The sequence below is a fragment of the Arachis hypogaea genome, chromosome 6 (assembly GCF_003086295.3).
Source record: "Arachis hypogaea cultivar Tifrunner chromosome 6, arahy.Tifrunner.gnm2.J5K5, whole genome shotgun sequence".
In the NCBI taxonomy this organism is placed as follows: Eukaryota; Viridiplantae; Streptophyta; class Magnoliopsida; order Fabales; family Fabaceae; genus Arachis; species Arachis hypogaea.
Window position 1 is genome coordinate 32912295 of NC_092041.1, and position 10856 is coordinate 32923150.

The window sequence follows — 10856 nt, forward strand, 5'->3', positions numbered from 1 at the left end:
TTTGAGTTTGAAAGGGACCTCGGGGATCACCTTCTTCATGGCCACAACTTCATAGAAGTGGTCTTGATGCACCCTTGAGATGAATCTTTCCATCTCCCATGACTCGGAGGTGGAAGCTTTTGCCTTCCCTTTCCTCTTTCTAGAGGTTTCTTCAGCCTTAGGTGCCATAAATGGTTATGAAAAAACAAAAAGTAACGCTTTTACCACTCCAAACTTAGAAGGTTTGCTCGTCCTCGAGCAAAAGAAGAAAGAAGAGAGTAGAATAAGAAGAAGAAATAGAGAAGATGGAGGGGGCTTTGTGTTTCGGCTAGGGGGAGAAGTAGTGTTTAGGTTGTGTGAAAATGAGGAGGTGAAGATGGGTTTATATAGGGGTGGGGAGAGGGGTAGGGTTCGGCCATTATGGGTGGGTTTAGGAGGGAAAGTGGTTTAAATTTGATAGGTGAGGGGTTTTTTTTTGGGAAGAGGTATTGAGGTGATTGGTGAATGGGTGAAGAAGAGAGAGAGTGGTGGGGTAGGTGGGGATCCTGTGGGGTCCACAGATCCTGAGGTGTCAAGGATAACTCATCCCTGCACCAAGTGGCGTGCAAAAACGCCCCTTCTGCCAATCCTGGAGTTAAACACCGGACTGCTGCCCTTTTTTGGCGTTTAACGCCAGCTTTTCGCCCATTCCTGGCGTTAAACGTCAGTCTGGTGCCCCTTTCTGGCGTTAAACGCCCAGAATGGTGCCAGACTGGGCGTTAAACGCCCATTTTGCTGTCTTCGCTGGCGTTTAAATGCCAGCAAGTTTTCCTCCAGGGTGGGCTGTTTTTCTTTCTGTTTTTGCTTTTTCAATTGATTTTGTGACTTCACATGATCATCAACCTACAGAAAACATAAATAACAAAAGGAAAATAGATAAATATAACATTGGGTTGCCTCCCAATATGTGCTTCTTTAATGTCAGTAGCTTGACAGTGGGCTCTCATGGAGCCTCACAAATACTCAGAGCAATGTTGGAACCTCCCAACACCAAACTTAGGGTTTGAATGTGGGGGTTCAACACCAAACTTAGAATTTGGTTTTGGCCTCCCAACACCAAACTTAGAGTTTGACTGTGGGGGCTCTGTTTGACTCTGTTTTGAGAGAAGCTCATCATGCTTCCTCTACATGGTTACAGAGGGATATCCTTGAGCCTTAAACACAAAGGATTCTTCATTCACTTGAATGATCAATTCTCCTCTGTCAACATCAATCACAGCCTTTGCTATGGCTAGGAAGGGTCTGCCAAGGATGATGGATTCATCCATGCACTTCCCAGTCTCTAGGACTATGAAATCAGCAGGGATGTAATGGTCTTCAATCTTTACCAGAACATCCTCTACAAGTCCATAAGCTTACTTTCTTGAATTGTCTGCCATCTCTAGTGAGATTCTTGCAGCTTGTACCTCAAAGATCCCTAGCTTCTCCATTACAGAGAGAGGCATGAGGTTTATGCTTAACCCTAGGTCACATAGAGCCTTCTTAAAGGTCATGGTGCCTATGGTACAAGGTATCGAGAACTTCCCAGGATCCTGTCTTTTTTGAGGTAATCTCTGCCTAGTCAAGTCATCCAGTTCTTTGGTGAGCAAAGGGGGTTCATCCTCCCAAGTCTTATTACCAAATAACTTGTCATTTAGCTTCATGATTGCTCTAAGGTACTTGGCAACTTGCTCTTCAGTGACATCTTCATCCTCTTCAGAGGAAAAATACTTATCAGAGCTCATGAATGGCAGAAGTAAATCTAATGGAATCTCTATGGTCTCAGTGTGAGCCTCAGATTCCCATAGTTCCTCATTAGGGAACTCATTAGAGGCCAGTGGATGTCCATTGAGGTCTTCCTCAGTGGCGATCACTGGCTCTTTCTCATCTCCAAATTCGGCCATGTTGATGGCCTTACACTCTCCTTTTGGATTCTCTTCTGTATTGCTTGGGAGAGTGCTAGGAGGGAGTTCAGTAACTTTCTTACTCAGCTGACCCACTTGTGCCTCCAAGTTTCTAATGAAGGACCTTGTTTCAGTCATGAAACTTTGAGTGGTTTTGATTAGATCAGAGACCATGGTTGCTAAGTCAGAGTGGCTCTGCTTAGAATTCTCTGTTTGTTGCTGAGAAGATGATGGAAAAGGCTTGCCATTGCTAAACCTGTTTCTTCTACCATTATTGTTGTTGAAACCTTGTTGAGGTCTCTGTTGATCCTTCCATGAGAGATTTGGATGATTTCTCCATGAAGGATTATAGGTGTTTCGATAGGGTTCTCTCATGTAATTCACCTCTTCCATTGATGGGTTCTCAGGATCATAAGCTTCTTCTTCAGAAGAAGCGTCCTTAGTACTGCCTGGTGCAGCTTGCATTCCAGACAGACTTTGAGAAATCATATTGACTTGCTGAGTCAATATTTTGTTCTGAGCCAATATGGCATTTAGAGTATCAATCTCAAGAACTCCTTTCTTCTGATTCGTCCCATTGTTCACAGGATTCCTTTCAGAAGTGTACATAAATTGGTTATTTGCAACCATTTCAATGAGTTCTTGAGCTTCTGCAGGCGTCTTCTTCAGATGAAGAGATCCTCCAGCAGAGCTATTCAATGACATCTTGGACAGTTCATACAGACCATCATAGAAGATACCTATGATGCTCCATTCAGAAAGCATGTCAGAAGGACACTTTCTGATCAATTGTTTGTATCTTTCCCAAGCTTCATAGAGGGATTCACCTTCCTTCTGTCTGAAGGTTTGGACTTCCACTCTAAGCTTACTCAATTTTTGAGGTGGAAAGAACTTTGCCAAGAAGGCATTGACTAGCTTTTCCCAAGAGTTCAGGCTTTCTTTAGGTTGTGAGTCCAACCATATCCTAGCTCTGTCTCTTACAGCAAAAGGGAATAGCATAAGTCTGTAGACCTTAAGGTTAACCCCATTGGTCTTGACAGTGTCACAAATTTGCAAGAATTTAGCTAAAATCTGATGAGGATCTTCCAATGGAAGTCCATGGAACTTACAATTCTGTTGCATTAGAGAAACTAATTGAGGCTTAAGCTCAAAGTTGTTTGCTCCAATGGCAGGGATAGAGATGCTTCTCCCACAGAAGTCGGGAGTAGGTGCAGTAAAGTCACCAAGCACCTTCCTTGCATTGTTGGCATTGTTGTTGTTTTCGGCTGCCATGTCTTCTTCTTGTTTGAAGATTTCTGTTAGGTCCTCTACAGAGAGTAGTGCTTTAGCTTCTCTTAGCTTTCACTTCAAGGTCCTTCAGGTTCAGGGTCAGCCTCAACAAGAATGCTTTTGTCTTTGCTCCTGCTCATATGAAAGAGAAGAGAACAAGAAAATATAGAATCCTCTATGTCACAGGATAGAGATTCCTTGAGGTGTCAGAGGAAAAGAAGAATAGAAGGAGGAGGTAGGTGAATTCGAACTTATCAGGAGGGATAGAGTTCAAATTGTGTATTGAGAAGGAGTGTTAGTCCATAAATAGAAGGATGTGAGAAGAGGGGAAGAATTTTTGAAATTAAAGTAAAAGATTTTAAAATAATTAAAAGAAATTTTGAAAATTTGATGAATGATTTTCGAAAATTAAAGTTGGGAAAGAAACAAAGTGATTTTGAAAAAGATTTTGAAATTAAAAATAAAAAAGATATGATTGAAAACTATTTTGAAAAAGATGTGATTAAAAAGATATGATTGAAAAACAATTTAAAAAGATTTGATTTTTAAAATTAATGACTTGGCTAACAAGAAATTTAAAAGATATGATTCAGACATTAAACCTTTCTCAACAGAAAAGGCAACATACTTGAAATGTTGAATCAAATCATTAATTGTTAGCAAGTATTTTTGAAAAATGAAAGAAATTGATTTTGAAAATATATGATTGAAAAGATATGATTTGGAAAAGATTTGATTTTAAAAATTTATGGAAACTTGAAAAAAATTTGAATTAAAAACAAAATCTTCCCTCTTGTGCCATCCTGGCGTTAAACGCCCAGAATGGTATCCATTCTGGCGTTTAACGCCCAAAATGCTACCCTTTTGGGCGTTAAACGCCCAGCCAAGTACCCTAGCTGGCGTTTAAACGTCAGTTTTCCTTCTTCACCGGGTGTTTTGAACGCCCAGCTTTTTCTGTGTAATTCCTCTGCTGCATGTTCTGAATCTTCAATTCTCTGTATTATTGACTTGAAAAGACATAAATTAAGAATTTTTTTGAATTTTTAATGATGAGGAATAATCAAAATGCAACTAAAATCAAATAAACAATGCATGCAAGACACCAAACTTAAAATTAGACACTAGACTCAAACAAGAAACATAAAAATATTTTTTATTTTAAGATTTTATAATTTTTTTGGATTTTTCGAAAATTGAGTGGAAAAGAAAATAAGGGTATCAAAATTCTTAATAAGAATTTCTAGGAATCATGCAATGTTAGTCTAAAGCTTTAGTCTAAAGAAATTAGACATGGCTAGCCAAGCTTTAGCAGGACATTACATTCAACAGCTAAATTGATAAGAATCAATCAGCTTTTGTGATGATAAGAACATCACCTTGAAACTCTAGAATTCATTCTTAAAAATTCTGAAGAACAATACCTAATCTAAGCAACAATATGAACTGTCAGTTGTCCAAACTCGAACAATCCCCGGCAACGGCGCCAAAAACTTGGTACACAAAATTGTGATCATCAATGGCGCCATCAACATGGTACGCTCAATTGCAATCTCAACTCTTTATCACAACTTCGCACAACTAACCAGCAAGTGTACTGGGTCGTCCAAGTAATAAACCTTACGCGAGTAAGGGTCGATCCCACGGAGATTGTTGGTATGAAGCAAGCTATGGTCATCTTGTAAATCTCAGTCAGGCGGATTCAAATGGTTATGGAGGAATAATAAAATATGAAGTAAAGATAGAGATACTTATGTAATTCATTGGTGAGAATTTCAGATAAGCGTATGGAGATGCTTTGTCCCTTCTGTCTCTCTGCTTTCCTACTGTCTTCATCCAATCCTTCTTACTCCTTTCCATGGCAAGCTGTATGTTGGGCATCACCATTGTCAATGGCTACAATCCCGTCCTTTCAGTGAAAATGTTCAACGCGCTCTGTCACAGCACGACTATTCATCTGTCGATTTTTGATCATGTCGGAATAGAATTCAGTGATTCTTTTGTGTCTGTCACTAACGCCCCACAATCGCGAGTTTGAAGCTCGTCACAGTCATTCGATCCTTGAATCCTACTCAGAATACCACAGACAAGGTTTAGACTTTCCGGATTCTCAAGAATGCCGCCATCAATTCTAGCTTCTACCACGAAGATTCTGATTAAGGAATCCAAGAGATATCCACTCAATCTAAGGTAGAACGGAGGTGGTTGTCAGGCACACGTTCATAGGTGAGAATGATGATGAGTGTCACGGATCATCACATTCATCAAGTTGAGGAACAAATGATATCTTAGAACAAGAATAGGCTGAATTGAATAGAAGAACAATAGTAATTGCATTAATACTCGAGGTACAGCAGAGCTCCACACCTTAATCTATAGCGTGTAGAAACTCCACCGTTGAAAATACATAAGAAAAAGGTCTAGGCATGGCCGTGAGGCCAGCCCCATGATCTAAGATAGAATAAGACTACTCGAAGATAGCTACCCCGATGAAAATACAATAGCAAAATGTCCTATTTATAGAGAACTGGTAGCTTAGGATTTACAAAAATGAGTAAATGACGTAAAAATCCACTTCCGGGCCCACTTGGTGTGTGCTTAGGCTGAGCATTGAAGCTTTCATGTGTAGAGACTTTTCTTGGAGTTAAACACCAGCTTTTGTGCCAGTTTGGACGTTTTACTCCCACTTCTGTGCCAGTTCCGGCGTTAAACGCCGGACAGTCTTGAGCTGATTTGGAACGCCAGTTTGGGCCATCAAATCTCGGGTAAAGTGTGAACTATTATATATTGCTGGAAAGCCCAGGATGTCTAATTTCCAACGCAATTGAGACCGCGCCAATTGGACTTCTTTAGCTCTAGAAAATCTACTTCGAGTGCAGGGAGGTCAGAATCCAACAGCATCTGCAGTCCTTTTTCAGCCTCTGAATTAGATTTTTGCTCAGGTCTCTCAATTTCAGCCAGAAAATACCTGAAATCATAGAAAAACACACAAACTCATAGTAAAGTCCAGAAAAGTGAATTTTAAATAAAAACTAATAAAAATATAATAAAAACTAACTAAAATGTACTAAAAACATACTAAAAATAGTGCCAAAAAGCGTATAAATTATCCACTCATCACAACACCAAACTTAAATTGTTGCTTGTCCCCAAGCAACTGAAAATAAAATAGGATAAACAGAAGAGAACATACTATAGACTCCAAAATATCAATGAAACTTAGCTCCAATTAGATGAGTGGGACTAGTAGCTTTTTGCCTCTGAACAGTTTTGGTATCTCACTTTATCCTTTGAAGTTTGGAATGATTAGCATCTATAGGAACTCAGAATTCAGATAGTGTTCTTGATTCTCCTAGTTAAGTACGTTGATTCTTAAACACAGCTACTTTATGAGCCTTGGTCGTGGCCCAAAGCACTCTGTTTTCCAGTATTATCACCGGATACATACATGCCACAGGCACATAACTGGGTGAACCTTTTCAGATTGTGACTCAGCTTTCCTAGAGTCCCCAATTAGAGGTGTCCAGGGTTCTTAAGCACACTCTTTTTGCTCTGGATCACGACTTTAATCTCTCAGTCTCAAGCTTTTCGCTTGACACCTTCACGCCACAAGCACATGGTTAGGGACAGATTGGTTTAGCCTCTTAGGCCAGGATTTAATTCCTTTAGGCCCTCCTATCCACTGATGCTCAAAGCCTTGGATCCTTTTTAGTGTCCTTGCCTTTTGGTTTTAAGGACTATTGGCTTTTTCTGCTTGCTTTTCTTTTTTTTGTGTTTACTGCTTTTTCTTGCTTCAAGAATCAATTTGATGATTTTTCAGATCCTCAATAATATTTCTCCTTTTCCATCGTTCTTTCAAGAGCCAACAAATTTAACATTCTTTGAACAATAAATTCAAAAGACATATGCACTGTTCAAGCATTCATTTGGAAAACAAAAATTATTGTCACTACATCAAACTAATTCAACTAATTTCAAAGATGAATTCGAAATCCTGTACTTCTTGTTCTTTCGTGATTAAAGCATTTTTCCTTTAAGAGAGGTGATGGATTCATAGGACATTCATATCTTTAAGACATGAACTTTAAATTTTATTAATCATGGAATAAGAACAAGACTCAAAAATAAATATAAGATAAGACCAATAGTAATAGAAAACAGAAAATTAAAAACAGAAATTTAAATGACTCTAAAATAGATTCCTAATGATAAAGGTTATCACAGAGTTAGGACTCAACAACCTTGATTTTGAGAAGTGGATGCTCCCTCAACTTGTGGGGTGTTTGACCCTTCAAGGGAGAGTTTCTGGCGCTTCAGCTCCTGTAGCTCACGCCCCTGCTTCTCTTGTTCCTTCAGCAATTTGCAAAGCATGCAGTTTTGATTCTATTGTTCTTCCTTAATTTGTTACATAGCTTCTTGCAGCTTGGAAACAGATGCTTCTAGGCTGACCCAGTAGTCAAATTCAGGAAGTTCAGGGAGGAAATCCTGCGCCCTCCTTTTGATAGAGTTATCTTGCATTTGTCCTTCCATTGACTTCTTGGTGATTGGATATTCAATTGGGATGAATTCATCTACTCCTATCCTCACCCCAGCATCTTTACATAGCAAAGAGATTAAGCTTGGGTAAGCCAGTTTGGCTTCAGTGAAGTTCTTTTTTGCAATTGTGTAAATCTCACAAGCAATCAGATGATGAATCTCCACTTCTTTTCCCAATATAATGCAATGAATCATCACTGCTCTCTTGACAGTGACCCCAAAACGGTTACTAGTGGGCAATATAGAACGCCCAATGAAGTCTAGCCAACCTCTTACAACTGGTTTGAGATATTCCCTTTTGAGTTGGTTTGGGACACCTTTTGAATTGGTTATCCACTTAGTTCCAGGGAGGCATATATCCTCTAGAACTTGATCCAACCCCTTATCTGCTCTCACCATTCTCCTATTAAAGGATTTAGGATCATCTTGTAATTGAGGCAGTTTGAAGACCTCTCTTATTTTGTCCAGATGGAAGTAAATAGTTCTCCATCTGACCATGGTTCTGTAGGTATGGAAAGCAGTTCCAGTCATTCTCTGCTTATCTGTCAGCCACAGATTTGAGTAGAATTCCTGAACCATGTTTCTTCCAACTTTTGTCTCAGGATTGGCTAGAATTTCCCATCCTCTATTTCGAATTTGCTCTTGGACCTCCAGATATTCGTCTTCTTTCAGATCGAATTTAACTTCTGGGATTACTGACCTTAGACCCATTATTTTGTGGTAGTGGTCTGCATGTTCTTTGGTTAAGAACCTCTCTTGACTCGAAAGATTCTTTGGAGTATTCTCTTTCTTGCCTCTTGAATTGGTTTGTTTTCCTTTGGGATCCATGGTCTTGATGAGCCTTAGCTTAGTGATCACAGAAAAGCACACCAAACTTAGAGGTTTGCTTGCCCTTAAGCAAAAGAAAGGAAAGGGGAGAGAGAGGAGCAGAAGCAAATTCGAATGGTGAAGAGAGGGGGATGGCCGAATGTGTATTTATAAGGGAGGGGGAGGGATTTCGAAAGTTTTGAAAGAGATTTGAGAAGATATGGAAAGAATTTGAGAAAATACTTGAGTTTTTGAAGAAGATTTGGAAAGGATTTGAAAGAGATTTGAGAAATAATTTAGAAAATTATTGGATTTTTGAAATTTGAGGGTGAATGATGAAAATTTGTAACATGTTTATGTAGAAAATTATGGGTCAAAACATGAAGGTGTGAAAAAAATTTGAAGTGGAAAGCAAAATCTCCTTCCCCTGCCTTTCTGGCGTTAAACGCCCAGAATGGTATCCATTCTGCGTTTAACGCCCAATTGGTGGCCATTATGGGCGTTTAACGCCCAGCCAGGCACCCTGGTTGGCGTTAAATGACAGAAACCCCTTTATCACTGGGCGTTTTGCCACCATTCTGGCGTTTAACGCCCAAAATGGTGCCTTTACTGGCATTAAACGCCCAGAATGGTATCCATTCTGGCGTTTAACACCCAGAGTGCCCTTTACTGGCGTTTTATTTCCAGCAAGCTCCTTTTCTCTACTTTTTTTCACTGAATCCTTCTGTAACTCTGTGAATTCCTTCAATTTTGATGATCAACCTTGAAGAATATATATCAAACTTTTATTAAGTAAAACAAATAACGTACTAATGACTGGGTTGCCTCCCAGCAAGCGCTTCTTTATTGTCTTTAGCTGGACCTTTACTGAGACTCATTCAAGCCTCAGTTTTGAGCATTCCTGCTCAAAATTGCTTTCAAGATAATGTTTGATCCTCTGTCCATTAACAATGAACTTTTTGTCAGAATCAATATCCTGAAGCTCAACATATCCATATGGTGACACTCCTGTAATCACATACGGGCCCCTCCATCGGGATTTTAGTTTTCCTAGGAATAGTCTGAGCCTAGAGTTGAAGAGCAGAACTTGTTGTCCTGGCTCAAAGACTCTGGATGACAACTTCTTGTCATGCCACTTTTTTGCCTTTTCCTTATAAATTTTTACATTTTCAAAGGCACTGAGTCTGAATTCCTCTAGCTCATTTAGCTGGAGCAATCTTTTTTCACCAGCTAACTTAGCATCCATGTTTAGGAATCTGGTTGCCCAGTAGGCTTTATGTTCCAGTTCGACGGGCAGATGACAGGCCTTGCCATACACAAGTTGGTATGGAGAGGTTCCTATAGGAGTCTTGAATGCTGTTTTGTATGCCCATAGAGCATCATCCAAGCTTTTTGCCCAATCCTTTCTACGGGCAATTACAGTTCATTCCAGGATTCTTTTTAGCTCTCTATTAGAGACTTCAGCTTGCCCATTTGTCTGTGGATGATACGGAGTTGCTACTTTGTGGCTAATTCCATATCGAACCATAGCAGAGTACAACTGTTTATTGTAGAAATGAGTGCCTCCATCACTGATTAGTACTCTGGGAACACCAAACCTGTTGAAGATGTGTTTCTGGAGGAATTTCAGCACGGTCTTGGTATCATTATTGGGTGTGGCAATTGCTTCTACCCATTTAGATACATAGTCTACTGCCACCAGAATATAAGTGTTAGAGTATGCTGGTGGGAAGGGACCCATGAAGTCAATACCCCATACATCAAATAATTCAATCTCTAAGATCCCTTGTTGAGGCATGGCGTAACCATGAGGCAAGTTACCAGCTCTTTGGCAACTGTCACAGTTACGCACAAACTCTCGGGCATCCCTATAGAGAGTAGGCCAGTAGAAGCAAAATTGGAGGACCTTAGTGGCTGTTTGCTCACTTCCAAAATGTCCCCCATACTGTGATCAATGGCAATGCCATAGGATCCTTTGTGCTTCCTCTCTAGGTACACATCTGCGGATCATTCCGTCTGCACATCTCTTAAAGAGATATGGCTCATTCTATAGGTAGTACTTGGCATCTGAAATTAATTTTTTTCTTTGCACCCTGTTGTACTCTTGGGGTATGAACCTCACACCTTTATAGTTTGCAATGTCTGCAAACCATGGTGATTCCTGAATGGCAAAGAGTTGCTCATCTGGAAAGGTCTCAGAGATCTCAGTAGAAGGGAGGGACGCCTCAGCTACTGGTTCTATCCGGGACAAGTGATCAGCTACCTGGTTCTCTGTCCCTTTTCTGTCTTTTATTTCTGTATAAAACTGTTGCAGAAGAAACACCCATCTTATGAGCCTGGGTTTTG

General features: G+C 39.9%; 1 non-coding gene across 1 annotated transcript; it reads left to right on the top strand.

Moving 5' to 3' along the window:
• The first annotated feature begins 2660 nt into the window (after positions 1–2660).
• LOC112700144 (small nucleolar RNA R71) lies at positions 2661–2768 on the top strand. Its single transcript, XR_003153062.1, has one exon. It is a non-coding gene; the product is annotated as a small nucleolar RNA R71 (small nucleolar RNA).
• The last annotated feature ends 8088 nt before the right edge of the window (positions 2769–10856 follow it).